Raw genomic sequence first — 22,259 nt, 5'->3', positions numbered from 1 at the left:
CAAGTTGGAGTTAGCTCCAGGTAATTTTTCATCCTGGCTCTACCCCTAATTGTCGCCTTCTCGACTGCATCACTCGGTGGTTGAAAGAGTTATTCGATGACAATGTTTTTTACTATAATTCTCATACCCTAGTCGGGATGACTACGACAGCTATCAGGATGATTGAAGCTGATGATATCGAATTCAGAACTCTGTCTTGGTTTACACATGCCGGAATTTCATGTTTTCTAGTTATCTTTGCGGGAATAATGTCCGGCCTCACCCTTGTCTTGATGTCCCTTAATTTCGTGGAGCTCGAGATTCTCCAAAGAAGCGGAACTGTTTCCGAGAAGAAGCAAGAAGGTTAGTTTTTTCAGATTTGCTCACTCAAATCAACTTAATTAATTTTCTTTGTCTCCAGCTTCTATTCTACCAGTTGTTCAAAAACAGCACCAGCTTCATGTGACTCTGCTTTTGTGTAACGCATGTGCTATGGAGGCGAGTATTTTTCATTTTATAACAGTGTTCTAATTGTTTCACTCTTGTATAGTCATGGCATGCTGTCGTTTTACACATATGCTTGAAACTAATTCTTGTTGTAGGCTCTTCTTATATGCCTGGACAAAAAATTTCATCCCTTTGTAGCAATCCGGATCTTCTGCTACCGATTGTTGTGTTTCCCTGTTGCGGACCAATCAAATTGCAGGATGATTATTATATTAATAAATCAAGTTGGGTTGAAGAGGGGAGGGAGAATCCAGAACCCGGGTTTCATTCTAAGTTCACCCTCAAACGCCGTTAACGGAATGTCTAGTTAACGTACGGAGCGAAGCTCCCTTCCCCCAGCTTTCAGGTCAAAAGGAATAAAGATATGTTGTTACGAGCGAAACTCCCTTCTCTCCGGGCGCCATGTAAGATTGAATGGAGAGAAGCGAAAGGAGCGGAGCATACGCCGCCTAGGAGCCCCGTTTTTAATACTTTGACGTTAATGTAAAACCCCCAACACACTAATGAAAAGTCCGTTTACCTATCATGTAAATACACTTACTCATGTATGTAAATACCAAAATAGACAAAAATAAAATATTTTTAAATTAAAAATAAAATAAATATATTACAAATAACATTTAGCGAAGAATACTTCGTTTCAATTACTTATTTTCATATTTAAATAAATTTGAAAATTTTATTTAAGAAGAGACGCTTTGGAGCGATGAATTCTTCGCTTCAATTACTTATTTTTATATTTAAAAAAAAATAATTTTTATTTACGAGGAGACTCTTTGGAGCGAAGAATTCTTCCCTTCAATTACTTATTTTTATATTTAAAAAATTTTAAAATTTTATTTACGAGAAGACACTTTGCAGCGAAGAGTTCTTCGCTTCAATTATTTTAATACTGACGTACCCTGACGTTAATATTAAACCCCCAACAAACCCATGAAAATAACATTTACCTATCATGTAAATACACTTACTCATGTATGCAAATACCAAAATGAACAAAAATAAAATATTTTTAAATTAGAAATTAAATAAACCATGTAACGAATAGAATATTTTCGAGAGAAGACTTCTTCGCCCAGCCCAGGTGCCATGTAAAATGGAATGAATAGACGCTTTTTCAAGAGAAGACTTCTTCGCCTAGACCAGGTGCCATGTAAAATGAAATGATTGTGACGCTAGCTTCGTTTATTAATTTAAAGACTCAACCATGTGTCGTTAATGTTATTATTTCTGTGAAGTTATAATCGCTTTATGAAGGATTGAAACATATATTTCCCGCTACAAATTCCACTCTTCATTTTCATAAAAACTGTTCATATTCTTCTCTCTCTATCTCTCAGCGATCATCTTTCTTTGAATGTTGAAACCCTAGAGTTTTCTTCTATTCTACAAGGATTTCTTTTGAAAATGTCAGAAAACCAAGGCAACAACATGCAAGTGGATACTTCCGACTTCCTAGAGATCGTCTTGGAAGTTTGTAACAGCATAAACAAACCGCCCCCAATCCTGTATCCAACGACAAAGCCGACCATAAACGAGAGAGGTACGTAGGTTATTTTGATTCATATTGTGTTTAAATTTTTTGATTAATATTAAACCCGTTCATTCCATTTCTTTTGTGAAATACTGATTTATGTTATCCCACTGAAATAATGTGTTCGAGGTTTTACTTGAATAAATATGAAAGGAAGAGGAAGAGAAATATGAAGATGAAGATGAATACGAAGTCATTGACTGATGAATCGGTTTCTAAAGTTGTTGTCGAAGCTACTAATATTGCTACATCTACTACACATGTCGATGAAGATTTACCACCACCTCCCCCCCCAAAAAAAAACCACTGATATTGCTACATCTACTACACATGTTGATGAAGATTTACCATCACCTTCCCAAAAAACCATTGATATTTCTACAACTACTAAACCTGTCGAAGAAGAGTTACCACCATCTCCCCAAAAAACCAAAACCATTAAAAAAAGGAAAGTGGCATTTCTAACAAGATCATCCCCTCATGGCCTTTTTCACATTATTCATAAATTGAGCGTAGGACAGAAGGAAGCTGTGAAGAAAATCGGGTTTGGTTATCTTCTTATATTGGGTGTTTCCAATTCTCTGGGTCATTTTTCGAAACACGTAATCAGATGTTTCGACCCGGATAAGAGTTCTCTGGTATTGGCCAACGGTGAGGAGATCTTTATCGATGAAGATCTCGTCCAGCTCGTGCTGAACCTCCCGAGAGGGCCAATGAACGTAGTTGAGTCCGTTGGGGGGACAAGACTAAGGAACCTGGTTTTTTTAATTTCTTAAGGGATTGGAAGACGAGATGGATCAGGGAAGAATCAACTTCAACTCGTGAAACATGTTCTATGATACCATAGATATTAAGTAACACAAGTGCAGACAACGATTTCAAAATCGACTTTGTTTTCTTTGTTGTCTCAAGTTTTTTATGTCCAGTTCAGAATTCATGAGCCAGGTAAACATGTATTCAAACCTAGTATATATCTAATTGTATTTGTGATTACTTACACATGTATTCTATTAATTCAGGTTCAAGTAAGAAGTTGGAAAGAAAAAGAAAAAAAAAAGATAAAAATCCATATTTTGATGGACCTCTAACCCTTTTATTGGTAAATAATTACTTTCTTGTATATGATTTATAGTTATGAAATATTTACTAACATGTTTTCCATTCCTTTACTTCAGATTTGCTACCTAGATGGTGTTTTTGTGAAAGGTGTACGTCAGCCTTATGAAAGGTTTTTTTCAATCATCTCTTGCTGGGATGACATCATATTGTTAGAGATTACCACGTTAGAAGCTCGCGCAGGTGGTTTTGGGCTGGACAGGGCAAGGGCACGCCTAACAAATAAAGAACATGAGATTCTAGTTAATTTATTGGAATTAACTGAAGACGATGATCAGGTATGTTGAAAGAAGAAATTGACTCATATTTGTCTATACTTTCTTGTTTTTGAGACTAACAAAATATGTTTTTAATAATCTACAGATGTTAACATCCAAAATCTTGCAAACTTTTAAAGATACAACACAACAACTTAATTACCTATCAGGAGAGTTGGAGAAATGCAACATCGATCCGAAGCCTTTTTTTAGGCTGGTTTCCTGAACCTAAGAGAGTTTGAAGGGTTCATGAAACACTTGAAGGTGAATAATGTTGAGGTTTGTGTAAGTAGGGAAGATCCTCTAAGTGAGGCACTTGGGGACACTTTAGAGAGTGCGGGCTTGAAAATCAATAGTCCCCTGGTTGAATACCCCTGTGAGGATGCAATTGAAGACAATGGAGATAATTCATCACCCCTTGTTGAACCGAATGATTGTGAGGATGCAGTTGAGCACAATGAAGATAATAAATCACCCCATATTGAAATGAATGATAAGGTGAACGGAAGGAAGAGGGTGAGGAAACCAAAGCTTTCGAAGCTTCTAAAGCTGATGAATCTTTTGAAGATGAAGATGTAGATTATGGGGGACACGTCAACATTAAAGACTATCTTAAGAGGAAGATCACAAAAATTTCGGTGCACCTTCAATCCCCTTACATGAAAGAAGTTGCAAAGAAGTTGGACCAAAAAATAACCAACAAGGAACATAGATTGGCCAATTTTGTGTTTTGTGAAGACCTGGATGAAAAGTAAGTTAATCATGCTTTTCTGAATTTGAAATATTAAATTAGTTATGTTCTAAATGAATCTATTTTCTAGGGACGTACTGTAAGAAGGGTCTCCGGGTAATATGACCCGTAAAATATTACGAACAATGAAAGATAAAGAAGAAATTGCGAGCGAAATGGTGGACGCTTGGGCCATACATTTGCACTTCAAATTCAGTAGGTTTGCAAGGCATGAAAAACGAATAATTTGTTTTTCAACAATATCATATGTAAGTGTTTCTATTGTTTTTGTGATATGTATTGTTCAATATTAATGACTTTGATACTCTAGAGTTTATTTGCAGGTTAGTCTGTAGTTTGATTGCACCGCATTTTGCGTTTTCCTTGAAGAAGACATGAAAAACTTCAATATAACAAAAAAAGACCTAAAAAACGCTGACATAGTATGTACATATCCCTCAATTCCATGTAACGAGTATGAAATCAAATAATTCATGTTTGTATTCCTTTTTACAGATATTCCTACCGGTCGTCCATTCCCATCATTACTTTCTTGTATGTGTCAATATTTCTGTTTCCAGAATCGAATACTAGACAACTCCGGACGACCGCATAAAATGAAACTTCTGGACAAGTATACCAATTTGATTAAACACATTGATGTTTTAGGACTTTATTAGAAAAGTAAGGCCTAGCACAACTAGGTGAAAAAATTAGATCATACAGGAGAACGACGCCAAAGTTGGATTGGCAAGACAGTACAAAAAAAAACAATTGTGTTATATATTAACTGAGACATATGGAAACATATAGAGGATATATGAAGAAGTTTGATATTGACATCACTAGCGACAATGTAAGTGTTAAACATATGTTAGTCTATGACATTTTTTATATATGTTCTTATATTTTCTATTGTTCTTTTGAAGGTCGAAGAAGCTTTGAGTACACTGAGGATAAAATATTTATACAGAATTCTTATGTCTGACCACAATGTCAATAAGATTAACTTAAAGAAGGCAATCAAATCAAGATTTTAGAGAGTTGTATGTATTATACATAATTTTAATTAGTGTACTTTCACTTTATGCACTTATAATTTATTGATGTTTATAAATTTCAATGATTATATTTCACATTCTGTACTTCTCGTACCCATATTTTTAATCGTTACTACCAGACAAAGGTATTGAAAATCATCTCTTCATGAATGTGAAAATATTTATTCCTTCATGAAGCGATTTTAACTTCACAGAAATTATAACATTAACGAAGCCAGTTTCACATTGTTAAGTTTGAATTTAAAAAACGAAGCTAGCTTCACAAGTTAAGTTTTTGAATTCATATACGAAGGTAGCTTCACAAGTATTGTTTTTAAATTCATGAAAGAAACTATCTTCACAAGTTCAGTTTTTAAATTCATAAACGAATGTAGCTTCACAAGTTATGAAGCGATTCTAACTTCACAGAAATTATAACATTAACAAAGCCAGCTTCACAATGTTCAGTTTTTAAATTCATAAACGAAGCTAGCTTCACAAGTACTGTTTTTAAATTCATAAACGAAGCTATCTTCACAAGATGTAACACCCCTACCGGAGTTATGTAAGGATGTGAATTCATGAATGAAAAATCATTTATTACTTCAAAAGTAGCTATTGTCATCATCTATTTAGTCTCTCACTCTCACTCTCTCTTTCTGTTTTGACTCTCTCCTTCCAAAATCTGTACCGGAAAACAGGTTCTTTGACTACCTCATTCATTCTCTTCATTCATTTAGTGTAATACTCATTTTAGGAGGCAGAGATGGACCCAGAGATGTCGGTTTATCGCAGCAATAGCTGGAGCGATACTTAAGTCTGATCAACGATGACCCTATCCCTTTTGGTGTCTACATGTAGATGAGATTCTACATTTTATCCGAATAAACGTTCACGACGGAATGATGGCTCACATGCAAAGCATATGGAATACGGACACTCGTTCTTTTGTCATTGGGGACATGCACATATGCGCGACGATTGAGGACTTCGCTTCAATCCTTAGGTGTGGGAGTCTTGCACTCATTGTTTTGTCTATCAATCCTGAACCTCATTTTTCATTCAAAACATTCCATAACTTCTATGGTTGTACAATGTTTGACGCTATTTTGTTTACCATCCAACATGGATTTCTCAATATGACACACATAGACGATTACATTTGGCGTGTCCAGGGAGCTGAAAGGACCATCATCCACACACAAAGAAAACTAATCATGTTTGTGGTTCTTGCTCATTTTTTTGTGTCCGGATGAAGGACTACGTCCTTCGGATAGGCTCCTGGAGGTAGTTACTGCACTGATGGGAAATGCCCCTTGTTTGGCTGGCCTAGTACTCGCTGAGACACTCCTTGGTCTCAACGACTTTGTTCCAGACCCAAAAAACTATTCCCGCCGTGGATCACCTTTGGTTTTATACCTCTGGTTGTTAGACAAATTGCATTGGTTGCCCCGTCCTTCAAATCTTTACCCTTCCTTTTCAAATCTATAGTTGCAAAGGATCGCTAGAATCGGGCTTGAGAATTCTATTTCTGATATTCACCCAATTCGGTTCATTGTTCCGTGGTATCACTTTAGTCAAATGATGTACGAGATGAGGGGTTCTCCATTCATCATTGTGTTGGGCCTAGAGGGATCTACCTCATACTGTACAATTATTATATATCGACAATTTGGCCTACGGAATCCCCTACCTTCGAATGCACTCAATCCTCCGGCGTACTTGATGCATATTTCTTCTAATCTTTACCTCGAGTACGCATCAATAATGGAGCCTCCTTTTACAGTTTCATTCCCCAATCGATGGATCAATACTGTGAACAAAGCAGGTCAGCTATATATTCCACCCGTCGTCGAACAAGAAGTCATATCGATGATAGGACCGAATGACGAGTCATCCTTTGATGAATCAGATTATGGCTTAATTTATTTTTGTGAATTGCTATTTGGTTGCTTAATCTGTATAGTAATTATGTAAACAAATTATGAAATGTTTTTGTGTTTTTTGGCACTCAAATGAAAATCAATTATTGTGAAGTTATATAATTTGAATCATTGTCGTTATGATTGATTGCAATATGGATGTCATTTTCATTTAAAACTATAATGTAAAACCCCTAATGCATTCTTGTAAAACCCTTTATGCATTCTTGTGAAAACATAGAACAAAGATTGCTTCGCTTGATAGAACCGTTTATAATGATTCAAGCGAACGAAGATAGCTTCGTTTGTTTGTTAGTTTATTACAGTGAGCCCGTGCTTGAGAACGAAGCATAATTCTCTTGTTAATTATATTTTATTTAAATTAATTTGTATTCGTAAAACCCTAAATACACAAATGTAAAACCCCTAATGATTTTAGGGAACGAAGCTTGCTTCGCTTATTAGTTAGTTTATTACACGAACCCAGTGTTAGAGAACGAAGTCCGATTCGCTTGTTACTAATAGTTTACAACGCTTATAGGGAACGAAGTTTGCTTCGCTTCATAGTTTGTTTATTAAAGAGAACAATCTCCATAGAACGAAGCATGGATCGCTTGTATAATAAATCTCATCAATGGTTAATCTGCAATATTGAATCAAGCTATATGATTGAAGAAGCGCCAAAAATTTATCTTGTCCTTTCAGCACACAATTGTACGGTAGTCTCTGTATACTTAGCAAGAATTGTAAATAAGTATATAATATATATATTCCTTCATATTTATTCATTATTTTATAATTGACATAATTAAATCTGAATAAAAAATATATAACAATTATTTTTTATAATTCGATGAACTACATTTCATTACAACGTTTCATAAACAATTCTACATTATAACAATATTCATCTGCATTACAACGTTTGATAAACACAGTTGTACATTATAACAATATTCATATGCATCTCCATTAAAGCAACCACAGCGGATCTCACACGGCTAATGAATCCCACTTGTTGAGATATTTCTTACTTGAGATATTTTCCACCCCAAGGAATCTCCTACAGTTGGCTCTTCCCACCAACGGTGGACATGTATGATCTTTATTTGGTAGGTAGTTTCTACTTCAGGTATGAAGATTTTGTAGTAACTAAAGATGTTTTCCACCACAACTGGACTCTTCATCTTCATTGAAGACGTTTTTCACCATAGAGAATCTCTCAAAGAGTAGATCCGAACAAAATATCTTAAACAACCACACACTCACAACAATGCTCATGCTCACGAATTTCATTTGGACTAAGATGGTTTTAACCCACCTTTATAGAAGAGTTTTTTTTAACGATTGAATCAGATGCATTAAGAAAAAGTAAATTTAAATTTCCCGTGATCAAATATCAAATCGGAGGATGAGTCTGCATTCCTTATGACTCATCATTTATTATTTAAATTTTATTAATGAAAAAGTAAAAACATTAGCATTGACTCTTAGGGCCTATTTGATCTTTGTGTGTTTGGGATAAAACCCAGATTTTATCCCAAAACTCTCAATCTTTCCATCATAAATCAAATCATTCATTTTATTAATTAAAATATCTAAATTACCCTTATTAATATTATATTTATTTTATTACATTATAAAATTTATTTTCATAAAAGGAATTAAATTAATAAATTATTTCAATACAAAAAAAATTATATTAAATATAAATAAGTTTAAAATATAAATAAAATTATAACCTACTATATTATCTAATATACCATTTAAATTTTAAATATACCAACCATCAAACAAGCTCTTAAGAGACAAACAAACAAACACTTGATATAATAATGAATTGAAGCGCCAAAAGATTTTTGTCATGTCAATTCAGTTGTCTTGTATTTCAATTTGTAGGACAGTCTCAGTCTGTAACCTGTATACGGCCAGAAATTTCAACTACTACCATCCAATCAAATGTCAATCCTCAATATTGAATTATATTAAAGATTTCATAAGCGAAGCATGCTTCACATAATCCGGAGATAACAAGCGAAGTTTTCTTCGCCTATTCAAGTATCTTTTATTTTTAAAATGTTGAATTATATAAAAGATTTCCAGAGCGAAGCATGCTTCACATAATCCGGCGATAACAAGCAAAGCTTTCTTCGCCAATTCGAGTTTCTTTTATTTTTAAAATGTTGAATTATATAAAAGATTTCCTGAGCGAAGCATGCTTCACATAATCCGGCGATAACAAGCGAAGCTTTCTTCGCCTATTCGAGTTTCTTTTATTTTTCAAATGTTGAAGTATATAAAAGATTTTCTGAGCGAAGCATGTTTCACATAATATAAAGTTCATGTAAAACCACAAACGCATTTTTGTAATAACCTAAACAGCCTCATGAAAATCCATTCACTCTGAGCAAGTATTTTGAAAATAGAATTTCTCAAGCCCGACTTTGGCCGTCCTACCCCCAGGTTACTCTTCTCTGCTCTTTCACCTAGCGTTGTTGTCTCTGTTCATTCGCCTCCGAAGCTATTTCTCTTCCGGTTTGTATCTTCTGATGCTGCGATAATGGTAAGAAGTGTTTAAGGTTTCATGTGTTGGTCTTTTTCGTTTGCTTATTTGTATTTGTTTGAATCTAAATTTGACTCTATCATTTTAGAATTAGGATTCCGAAAAGCAAATAGTTCCATATACTGAATCGATGACGGAAGTTAAAACAATGAGGTAATTATACTAATGTTAGAAAATGTACATATTTGCTTGATTTCTGATATGTAGTTCATCGATTGTTTTGTATAAACATATTGCACACATGTTAATGTAGGGTTAAACAAAAAAAAGAAAACCCGAGGCATCAAGTACGACCTCGACACCATTGGATATACTGGCCACAACTGCTAATGAAGCACTTATTGAGAAACTGGATAAGAAAAAAAAAGGACTCGTGATCCCGATGTTGATTTTAAGAGCAGAACCTCTCCATCGGGCCTTCACTACTTGGTTAACAAGTTATCCGAAGAACAAAAGGATGTTGTGAGGGACATAGGGTTTGGTTCACTTCTTTCACTTGTCATATCAAAATGCCCACTTGAATTCTCACGGTGCATTATGAATCTCTTCAATCCCAGAAGGAGGAGCATTGTCCTACACAGTGGAGAGGAGATTCAAATTGATGAAGAGGATGTTCAATGTGTATTGAACATCCTTAGAGGTGAATTACAAATCGTAGAGTGTTTAGGAATTCGCATGGACAACCAGGAGTACAAGGACAATCTTAGGGCGTGGAGAAGGAGATGGAGATTTGAGAACAGTGGAGGTCCTTCGACCTATACAATGCCGAACAAAATTCTACAGAATACAGTCGGAGACAGTAACTTCAAGATGGACTTCGTTGTGTTTGTTGTAACCAGTTTTTTGTGGACTTCGCAAAATCCACAGTGCAGGTATACCCAAACTACCTAGCAGTAATTCTGTAATTTCATTTAGACCTTCTTGTAAAATCAGTTGGTCTTGGTTTGAAGCTCACTTCACTGTCATGTAAAATGATTTGAGGCTCTCTGTTTTTCTATACAGATTCAAAATACTGAAATCCCTACAGGATGTATCTAAAATTAAAGACTACAACTGTTGCAAGTTTACTTTAGACAGACTTGTTGAAAGTGTTTATAAGTGGGAAAAAAAAGACATCATATTTCCATGGACCACTAACGTTTCTTTTGGTGAGTGTAGAAATTTATTTGCTATAGGTTCTAGCTTCATAATTTTTCATTTGGTTTAACGTAATATATATTTGTTTATGTTAATGTATCAGTTGTGCTACTTGGACCGGGTCGTTGAGTACAAGGTAAACAATCAGATCTCAAGGACTTTCCTTATTTTGGGATGTTGGGACGAGCAGAAGATGTACGACAGGGTTAGTTATGAGGCTACCCATGGGGGGTTTGGACATGGTAGGATAGTTGCTCGCATAGCCATTCCGAATGAGCAGCCACCGATTCAACAAACTATGGAGCCTCCACTATAACAAGATGGGGATGATAATACATCCAATCTTACTGAGCAGCCACCGATTCAACAAAATCTTGCATCATCTTTGAGGAAGGTTGCGGTCGCTTCAAAAGAATTGGCACAAGGGGCTAAATATCTAAATGAGATGCACCAAATTAACGCAATTGAATTTGTACAATCTGCTTTTGAGTCATTTTCCACTATCCTAAACTCCCATTCAATCATGAGGAAAGGCTTAGAAAGGAATTTAGACAAGATAAAACATCAGCAACCAAGAGAACAAGACCATCCTCCCACAACCCAAGCCAACATAAACATCATTCCTCCCAAAACTGAATCCAACAAGAACATCATTCATCCCACAACCCAAGCCAACAAGAATAACATTCCTCCCATAACCCAAGCCAACAAGAATATCATTCCTCCCACAACCCAAGTCAACAAGAACATCATTCCTCCCACAACCCAAGCCAACAAGAATATCATTCCTCCCACAACCCAACCCAACAAGAATACCATTACTCCCAAAACCGAATCCAACAAGATCATCATTCCTCCCACAACCCAAGGCAACAAGAACACCATTACTCCCAACACCGATTCCAACAAGAACATCATTCCTCCAACAACCCAAGCGAACAACAAAACCAATACTCCCACAACAGAATCCAACAAGAATATCATTACTCTGACAATCCAAGCCAACATCAAAACCTATACTCCCACAACATAAGCCAACAAGAACATCATTACTCCCACAACAGAAGCCAATAAGATCACCATTACTCCCACAACAAAAACCAACAAGATCACCATTACTACCACAAACCAAGACAACAAGAACACCATTATCCTTAAAATCCAAGACTTGCCTCCTACCAAAATTTATCAACAAACAGAAGTTGGACCATCGAAGGCCTTAAATTTCTGTAGAAAAGTCCCTAGAAATTTGAAAACCGATTGGTTAACCGAGGTTATCAACACCGAAACAAACACCAACTCTCCTTCATTGTCGATAGTAAAAACTGAAGATCAATGCATCTCTAGTCTACCACCGCCACTTAAACCTACATTGTCTTGTCTACCAAATAATGATGAAAGAATGAAGGAATGGCTTGAAGGATTCAAATTGCCCCCAGTATTGAATAGCCCATTTTTCGATAAAATGTTTAGGGATTTCAAGGAAATATCAAACATTCAGAAGATATTTGTGGGGTTCATATTTGCTAAAGGACTTGAAAAAAGGTAATGTTTCCTCTACATTCTTACTTATTCTGAAAAAATGTACTTTGTACCTCATTCTGAAACATGATTTTCTGGTCTTATGTAGTGATATGTTATTTTTTATTGATAAGATAACTCTCCACCTGACGCGCGCGGATATGCTTTCAATGGCTGATCAAACCTAAGTAGACAGTATGATTATTGATGTTTGGTCGTATATGTTGAACGACATTTGTAGGAGAAATTTAAAACGTACACACAACAAGATTTTCTTCAAAACTGTACTCACCGTAAGTTGTACTAACACTATTCTTTATCAATTATGTTATTCGTGTTATAATATAGAGTATGTTGTAAACAGCATTTTGCTACAAATGAGATTACTACGAATGAGCAATTCGATTTGAGGTTTTGTCGTGAAGGTCGGCATTTCAACATTTCGAAAATGGACCTCTTGAATGTTGACCTTGTAAGTAAATCTATCGTTGTGATATCATTTAATAGCATGTACACTTCTATGCAATCTTATTTGTTTTAATTCTATTCGCAGATGTTTTTTCCAGTCATTGATGACTCCCATTTCTACTTGGTTTGCTATAACTTCATAGAAAATGAAATTCAAGTAATTGACAATAGGGAGGCACCTATGCAATCGCCCTTCGAGAGAAGATATAAGAATGTCCTAATATTGGTAATACACTAAAATTCGATTTTCAACTAGTTTAATCGCAATTACTTTTTGCTCTTATTTATATTACATCATGTTGTTCATTATGTACCAGGATGACTACATTAACTAGTATATGAACGACGTAGACCCCGTTCTTGCTATAAAGTATGGCAATTTGGAAAAGAAATGTTTGAAATTGTCATGGCAGGATGCCAGGAATTACACTGATTGCGGAGTTTTTTGCATGAGACATATGGAGTCATATGAAGGTCAAATCAAGGGTTGGAGAAGTGGCTTCGGCGTTAAACAAAAATTGTGCACAGAAATAAAGACCTTGAGGATGATATATAGTTGGCGTATCATTGGGTCGGATCTCAACAAAATTAGGAACAAGATCTACGAGGACTGCACTAAATGGCTTAGTGGATGAATTCGAAAATGTATACAGATTGTGTAATTAAAATTTTCATATAATTTTACTTGACATTTTTACATTAATGAAAATGTATACAGATGTTTTAAGTGAAATTTATTTTTTGTAAATTAATTTGTTTTCAAGACTGTAACATTCATGTTAAAATGTTTTCACAGGAATGTGTTGGATGTGTTACATGAACATGTAGGTATAACAAAAATAATTGAAGCGAAAGAATATTCGCTCGATACCGTATCTCTCTCTTCCTTATTACATTCCAGCTGGACGAAGAATGTTTCGCTCCATACAGAAGCGAAGCATGCTTCACTTAAAACTGTATTTCCATAAACTGTCTAGTTAACGTACGGAGCAAAGCTCCCTTCCCCCAGATTCCAGGTCAAAAGGAATCAAGATATGTTGTTACGAGCGAAGCTCACTTCGCTTTGGGCGTCATGTAAGAAGGAATGGAGAGAAGCGGAAAGGAGCAAAGCATACGGCGCCCAGGCACCCCGTTTTTAATACCCTAACGTTAATGTAAAACCCTCAAGACACCCATGAAAAGACCGTTTACCTATCATGTAAATACACTTACTCATGTATGTAAATACCAAAATTAATAAAAAAAATATAATATTTCTATATTAAAAATAAAATAAATTTATTATAAATAACATTCAACGAAGAATAATTCGCTTCAATTACTTATTTTTATATTTAAAAAAATTTAAAAATTTTATTTACGAGGAGACGCTTTGGAGCGAAGAATTCTTTGCTTCAATTACTTATTTTCATATTTAAAAAATTTAAAAAAATTATTTACGAGGAGACGCTTTGCAGCGAAGAATTCTTCGCTTCAATTACTTATTTTTATATTTAAAAAAAATTAAAAATTTTACATTGCACCTGGACGAAGAATGTTTCGCTCCATACAGAAGCGAAGCATCCTTCCCTTAAAACTATATTTCCATATATTTGACATTGCACCTGGACGAAGAATGTTTCGCTCCATTCAGAAGCGAAGCATGCTTCACTTAAAACTGTATTTCCATAATTTTCACATTGTACCTGGACGAAGAATGTTTCGCCCTATACATTATCTCTACTTTCCGTTAAGAGTGTTTATGACTTTACATAGTAAAACGTAGATGTAAAAATTAATGCTTCATTTCTGGTTGACATGAATCGCTCAATAGATTTTCATTCATTTAGTCCTTATTTACATAAACCTCTCATGCATATATTCTACCTTCTTCATGGTTTCAAATCAAATATACATACAAATACATTTCAGATTTCACATGAAACTGGAATTCGATAGTTGAGATGACAAAAGAATAGTGAACGGAGTATCGACGTCCATGCTGAAACTTCCGTCCCATTGTTGAGAAGTTGAGAATTAAGTAGTTGTTGTTGGCATTGCATTTGATGGCTGGCACGGTATAACAATGTAAAGGTTGTTAATAAATTAAGAGTAATAACCCAATTATTATTAAAGTAGGTAAGTCAGCAAATTCATACCGGATTTTGTGATTCGCTTGTTTTTCTTGTTGATTTTTTTTCTTTAATTCTTCTCTAGTCCCCTTTCCTTCTCTTACCAGACTTTGTTGTCTTTTTAGTTTTGATTCCTTTCGCTTGAACATGGGCACCCTCGGCAGAACATGATACAACTGGTGGAGTTTGCGTATTTATATCCTCTTGTATTTTTTTATACACAAACTTACACTGGCTAAGCATAATTGCTTTCACATGCCTATAATACGTGTCATCTCTTTCTGCTGCCTTTGTAAATAAATGCATGGACAAGGCCATACAAATCTCTGTATCTTATGTTTTGAAGCTCACTCGGATCAACATTACTATTGTCCACAAGTGGATCAGTTCCAAATAATCCATCTTTTGTTGTTCTTGTCCACCTCTTTAATATCAACACACGAGGAATCTTCAACACGTCAATCGTTGTGAAAATCTTTAGAATGTGAGCACACAAAATCCCGTCAAATTCAAATTTACAGCAGCTACACTTGATATTATCATCATTCTTATGAACTGTAACTGTATGAGAGTATCTCCTAGTTTGGGGGGTTACTTTATATTTTCTGTGTGTGTCGACATCCTCTAACATTTATACACCATAATCATGCGACATAAACCATTATTGTTCAAAGCACTTAAATACCTCTGGAGTGTAAACATTGCATGCATCCTTTAAGATCCAAACTGGATAGTTCAGACTTGGTTGGCTGGTAATTGATTTGAAATCAGCCTTCAACACATCATATATTCTTTCGTCGATTAGTCTTTCAAAGTGTTTGAAAAATTCTAAGAACTTGTGTTTGTAGGAGCAATACATTTTCAACACACTATTCATTCTCTCACTTCTCTGTGTTGTCGTCATATCAGCACAAAACATATGTCGTCCATACACTAATGCCTACTTTCGCCTAATGCAAAACATACGTTTCAACCAGTCGTTGTTTTCAAGCCCGTAGTTTGTCAACATTTGATTCCAAGCTTCAAGAAACTCTATCTCTTCTTCAAAATCATATATACATAAAGAAAAATCCTTCGAAAATTCTCTGAAATTATGAAACATGGAGCTTAGATGTATGGCTGCATTTTGAAATATGTGCCAAATACATAGACGATGATTTGTTTCGGGCCATATAGATGCTAAGGCCTTAGCCATGGCCGCGTCTTGATCTGTAAGAATGGTTTTAGGTTTTTTCCCACGCATAACTTTGGTGAAAGTCTCAAACAACCATTCAAAAGTCATAGCAGTTTCATCATATAATAGAGTTGCACCAAAAATAATAGATTGTTTGTGATGATTCACACCTACAAAAAGTGCAACCGGACGACCTTCCTTATTCTTCTTGTAGGTCGTGTCAAAACTAACAACGTCTCCAAAGTATGAATAATCAGATCGCATGTTCGAATCACACCAAAAATTATTCGTTATCAAATCGTCCACATCAAGTTGAAAAGCATTATAAAAACCTGGATCATACAGTTGTTTTTTCTGCAAATACTCTAATACACCCCCTGTATCCCCAAAATTACAGTCTCTGGTTCTTTTCGTTCGTAAGTAATTTTTATAATTCTTAGGGAGAAAACCAAGATTTTCCCTGCCACCAATTTGTTTTGACATTAAAGCATGGAATGCCTTTAGTGGTATTCCCACATGAGTGGCAATCTCGATATGTAAGTCTGCAACTGCAGAAATATTCCTATGGCATCTATACAGGTGAGTTTTCTTTGTACTTGCAAGAGGATGACAATGCTCACTAATAAAATTTACCACTTCAAACTTTCCATTCTCTGCCATTTTTATCCTCAATTTCGCTTCATAACCAAACCACGTCAAAGAACGGCTACGTTTCACTTAAACATCTTGTTTGTCTTTTCTCCGTTCACCCTGTGCACTACAACAAAAAACTTTATCTCGTATTTTACCATCTTTGTCAAAATGTTTTGAACTGCGCCTTATACCAAACCATATTAGTTTAGCGTATGCTAAATAGAATTCGTAGTCATCTTCTTCACTCTCAAATTCCTGACCTAAATGTGGAATCAAGTTGGCTGCGATGTCCTCCAAAGGTTGGTCGTTTTCATCGAAATTCAATTGACGCCGACAACCAGAAGATTCACTGGTAAATTATAGAACACGAAGAAAATAAATATTGGTCTCAAAAAAACATTAAGATGCTTGTAAAATGAATGAAATATAAGTGAAGAGCGCTTCACTTCACTAGTATTCACAGCAATCCTATAAGTAAAGAGCGCTTTACTTCACTAGTATTCACAACAATCCTATAAGTGAAGAGCGCTTCACTTCACTAATATTCACATTAATCCTATAAGTGAAGAGCGCTTCACATCACTAGTATTCACAGTAATCCTATAAGTGAAGAGCGCTTCACTTCACTAATATTCACAGCAATCCTATAAGTGAAGAGCGCTTCACTTCACTAGTATTCACAGCAATCCTATAAGTGAAGAGCGCTTCAGTTCACTAGTATTCATAACAATCCTATAAGTGAAGAGCGATTCACTTCAATATGAATGAAAACATCTTATAGTATTAGAGAAGAGAACCACAAAAATATACCTTAAATCATGATTATCATTCTCGTTCATGTGGATTCTTTCCTGATAATTAACAAGAACATAACATTTCGAGTCACGTATTCAAAAAACAAATAAAACGTTACGAAGAGAACTTGAGAAGAAGATGACATTCAAAAACGTACCATTGTCACTCCAAACTTTTAATTTAGGAAAATGAATTGATTATCATGAAGTATAACTCCGGCGAAGAAAAGATCGACTACCATGAAGTATAACTCCGGCAAAGAAAAGGTCGACTACTGCTTCACAGACATGAGAGAGAGAAAATCGTACAAAGCTAGTCGGCATGGCTACATGGCAACATTAACTTAAAATAAGTGTTAGGTGGGGTGAAGTGACTTGATAAAAATAATTTTTGATTTTAATAATTAAATGAATAACATTATTATAAATTAATATTAATCAATGTCAAACGCTTGATCAGATAGCGAAGATTGCTTCACAATATTTGACAATTGAAAAACATGTATATCACATTTAATTGAGATTTGTAAATATTTAAGGCGCGCTTGCTGCATAGATTGCTATGTATTTAATACAAATTTATACTTTACTTAAAGTAATACATGAAATATTCATGTTCAAATATTTCATTTTTGGTAATTTTCATATTAAAATCTCTTGTTCATATATTAAATGAATACTGTTCAAAAAAACTACAATACTAATAACCAAAAAATAAAATCCGAAATCACGAATATAGAAAACAAATTCCATTAGGAATGCAAATATTCAGTAATGTCAATGACACAAGTCTATGTAAACAAAGGCTGCAAATCACAAGCAACAATAGATTCAAGCAAGCTTGTGTGAGGAACACCATATTCATCCAAATATGCTGACAAAGGATCCATTACCTCAAATATCCAAATGACTTTATTAACATCGTGCCTCGTCTTATCGTATACTACTATAGTTTTGTCGTCTTCGGGCTCAACAAATGGTTTCTCCATTTATTTAGTCGTACCTCCTCCAGCAATTACAAACCCTATTAGATCCTGTTTGTAAGTCGGGATGAAATCCCCTGCAAAAATAAAAGTGTAACTGTCGAACAGTTTCGGCAGCTGAAAAAAATACAAAACATTTTCAGTTATCATGGAGAATGAAGATATAGAGGAGGAATTAGACAAAACTTACATTGTTTAAATATCGCATTCTGCCAACACTTGGACCGCCCACAGCCCCATGATTATCTTGTTGCACCTCGTACGGTTCCTCATCAACATAACATTTTGATCTCATTGATGATTTTATCTCTGTACAAAAGCAATTGGTATTTAGTTTCATATATGTGAAAATGAATATTGCGTTAAGAGTTAAGACTAATAGAGTCTCACAATCAAATGTAAGGACCCATCTCCCGTTCAATATTGCCTTCAATACTTTGATAGTTCGACCACATCCACCATTAGCATCGGTGGAAGCTATGACGTGGGTTACATCGTCTCGCCGCCTCATTGTCACCGTGGCACCACAGGTGTTAGCGTATTGAACCATCAAGTGATGTGTAAGAACAATAATATTATCTCAGACAAACATGATGAAAACTTACACAATATGAACAAAATGAATATAGGTCAAGAATAATACTATATCTTCACTTCTTAATTGATTTGGGCATAAAATCCAGTCTTTCCCAAAAGTGTTTTAGACGATTGCGTTGTTGGTTGCCTGCACATGAAAAAAAAGTCTTTGTTAATAAATATTATGGTTTCGTGGAAATAATATACACAACCCTAACCCTATGTACGTTTTCCTAAAAACGAAGGATTTTCATTGAACGTGACATTTTCGGAGTAGGGTTTCCTATATATGAACGAGATAACGACCTCACATAACATAATCTGGAGTTTAGTGGTTTCATAATCCTAAATATGAAAATTTTGCTATTTTGGTGTACGTACCATTGTCGAGACGTGAAGATCTTGCTTTTGGTCTGGTCGACGGGGAGCCGGATGCGAATCGCCTTGAAAGAAGGCAGAAGCTTTAAAAGAGAGATGAATCGGGCGGAAATGTTTATAAAATAATCATATTATGGTTTATATATATTAAATATGTTAATGAAAGTGAAGTATGCATCGCTAATTAACTCTTGAAGTGAAGTATGCTTCACTGAACAGCGTCTCTCCATGACACCTGGGCGAAGAAGTCTTCTCTCGAAAAAAGTCTATTCATTCCATTTTACATGGCACCTGGTCTGGGTGAAGAAGTCTTCTCTCGAAAAGCGTCTATTCATTCCATTTTACATGGCACCTAGGCTGGGTGAAGAAGTCTTCTTTCGAAAAGCGTCTATACATTCCATTTTACATGGCACATGGGCTGGGCAAACAAGTCTTCCCTCGAAAAGCGTATATTCATTCCATTTTACATGGCACCTAGGCTGGGCGAAAAAGTCTTCTCTCGAAAAGCGTCTATTCATTCCTTTTTACCTCGGACCTAGGCGAAGGAGTCTTCGCTCGAAAATATTCTATTCGTTACATGGCGCATGGGCGCAGTATTCTTCGCTAGATTCTATAGACATATAACATAATTGAAGCGAAGAATTAATCACTCCAAAGCGTCTCCTCGTAAATAAAATTTTCAAATTTTTTAAATATGAAAATAAGTAATTGAAGCGAAGTATTCTACGCTGAATGTGATTTTTAATAAATTTATTTAATTTTTAATTTAAAAATATTTTATTTTTGTTCATTTTGGTATTTACATACATGAGTAAGTGTATTTACATGATAGGTTAACGGTTTTTTCATGGGTGTGTTAGGGTTTTACATTAACGTCAGGGTATTTAAAACGGGGCTCCTAGCGACGTATGCTTCGCTCCTTTCGCTTCTCTCCATTCCTTCTTACATAGCGCCTGGAGAGAAGGGAGCTTCGCTCGTTACAACATATCTTCATTCCTTTTGACCTGAAAGCTGGAGGAAGGGAGCTTCTCTCCGTACGTTAACTAGACATTCTGTTAACGGCGTTTGGGTGAACCCGGAATGAAACCCGGGTTCCGGATTCTCCCTCCCCCTCTTGAACCCAACTTGATTTATTAATATAATAATCATCCTGCAATCTGATTGGTTCGCAACAGGGAACACGGCAATCGGTAGCAGAAGATCCGGATTGCCTTTGTAGCTATTGTGCTCTCTGTAACATTTGTTTTAACTTTTGGTGAGGTAAAATTCTGTTTCTTTAGTTAAATAGACGATTTTTCAGATATTATCAGTCTTAAAAGCCTAATTGATTAAAATTTGTTCTTCATAATTTATTACTTAGGTCATTCCACAAGCCATTTGCACAAAATATGGGCTTGCAGTAGGAGCAAATTTTGTGTGGCTGGTTCGTATTCTAATTATCATATGCTATCCTATTGCTTACCCAATCGGTAAAGTAAGTCCCCCTTTTGTTTTGTGTTGCCTATTTGATTGTCATAGCAATGGAAGCACTGTTCACTATAAGTTGCTGGCTATGCATTGGATTGGAGAGCATTGGATACAACTTTTATTACTGTTTTTTTAAACAAAATTTCTCTTGCTAGAACGTTATAAGGTGTTGTTTCTAGACATCAGTGACCAAAAATGGCTACCAATGTGAATGTTGATTTTAACTAAAAGTGATTCCCTTTTTTATTTGTTTTTTTGTTTCCGAAGGATGTTATCTTCCCCCACATTCTTGTATTGGATCCTTGCCTTTTAAGCTCTTGTGTGTTCTCTCAGGTTTAAGATGCTGTGCTAGGACATAATGATGCGTTGTTTAGGCGTGCTCAGTTGAAAGCCCTTGTCTCTATCCATGGTCAGGATGTAAAGACTTCTTGAATGAAATTTTAACCCAGCAATAAAAGTACATTATATAAGAATTTAAGAAGAATCATGATTGTACTAATGAGTACCAACCATCTCATTTGGAAACAGATTCTTGAGTACTTATAGTCTGTTTTTATAAAAAAACTAACTATTCTCCTACCATCTTCCACTATTAGGCTGGAAAGGGAGATGAACTTACTCATGATGAAACTACCATCATAAGTGGAGCTCTCGATATGACTTTGAAGGTTTGCATTCCTAATCGGTATTATTTATTTAATTAAATGTAAATTTTCCTTCCTATTTATTGATGTTTCGCTATTACATACCCATTCCAATTTGTCTAATGTTCGCATGCTGTGATGTGCTTCTATGACTTGCAAATTGCAATCCATGCTTTTTGTAAATTAAAACTCCTTCCAGTATGAAATTATGACTTCCATTACTTCTAGACCCTTATTTGTTTATTAGTGATAGCTTTCCATGAAATTTCTTGAATTATGTGCAGACAGATGAGGAGGCCATGACACCGATTGAATCAACATTTTCTTTGGATGTCAATTCGAAATTGGATTGGTGAGAATGGATCTATAACCTGAGTTTTTATTTTTCATTTCTTAGTCATATGTTAGGATGTAACTAGGTAGGGTTAGGGTTTGAGCACTAAATAGGAAAGATGACTTGCCCCATTTGAAAACACTTCTTTTTGTCAGATATTTCATCCAGATGTGGATCGAGACAAGATCACATTTGAAAATAAAGACTCATATTAAAAACATTTTTTAGGAGTTTCTCATGTAGATCGGTATTCAGATCTAGAAACAAAAAGTGATTCATATAAGATATCTTGGAATTCTTGTATTGGAAAAGGTTATAGGAGTTGAATATGAAATGGAACAAATTCCAAAATTTTATTCTCATCCCCTGTTATGGCTTCTTACTCTTATTC

General features: G+C 35.2%; 1 pseudogene; it reads left to right on the top strand.

The window, feature by feature from the left end:
* Positions 1 to 137: 137 nt before the first annotated feature.
* Positions 138 to 21,953, top strand: LOC124917866 (annotated as a pseudogene).
* Positions 21,954 to 22,259: the final 306 nt, after the last annotated feature.

Source organism: Impatiens glandulifera, unplaced genomic scaffold, assembly GCF_907164915.1.
Source record: "Impatiens glandulifera unplaced genomic scaffold, dImpGla2.1, whole genome shotgun sequence".
Classification (NCBI taxonomy): Eukaryota; Viridiplantae; Streptophyta; class Magnoliopsida; order Ericales; family Balsaminaceae; genus Impatiens; species Impatiens glandulifera.
This window is presented reverse-complemented; position numbering and strand designations above follow the sequence as displayed.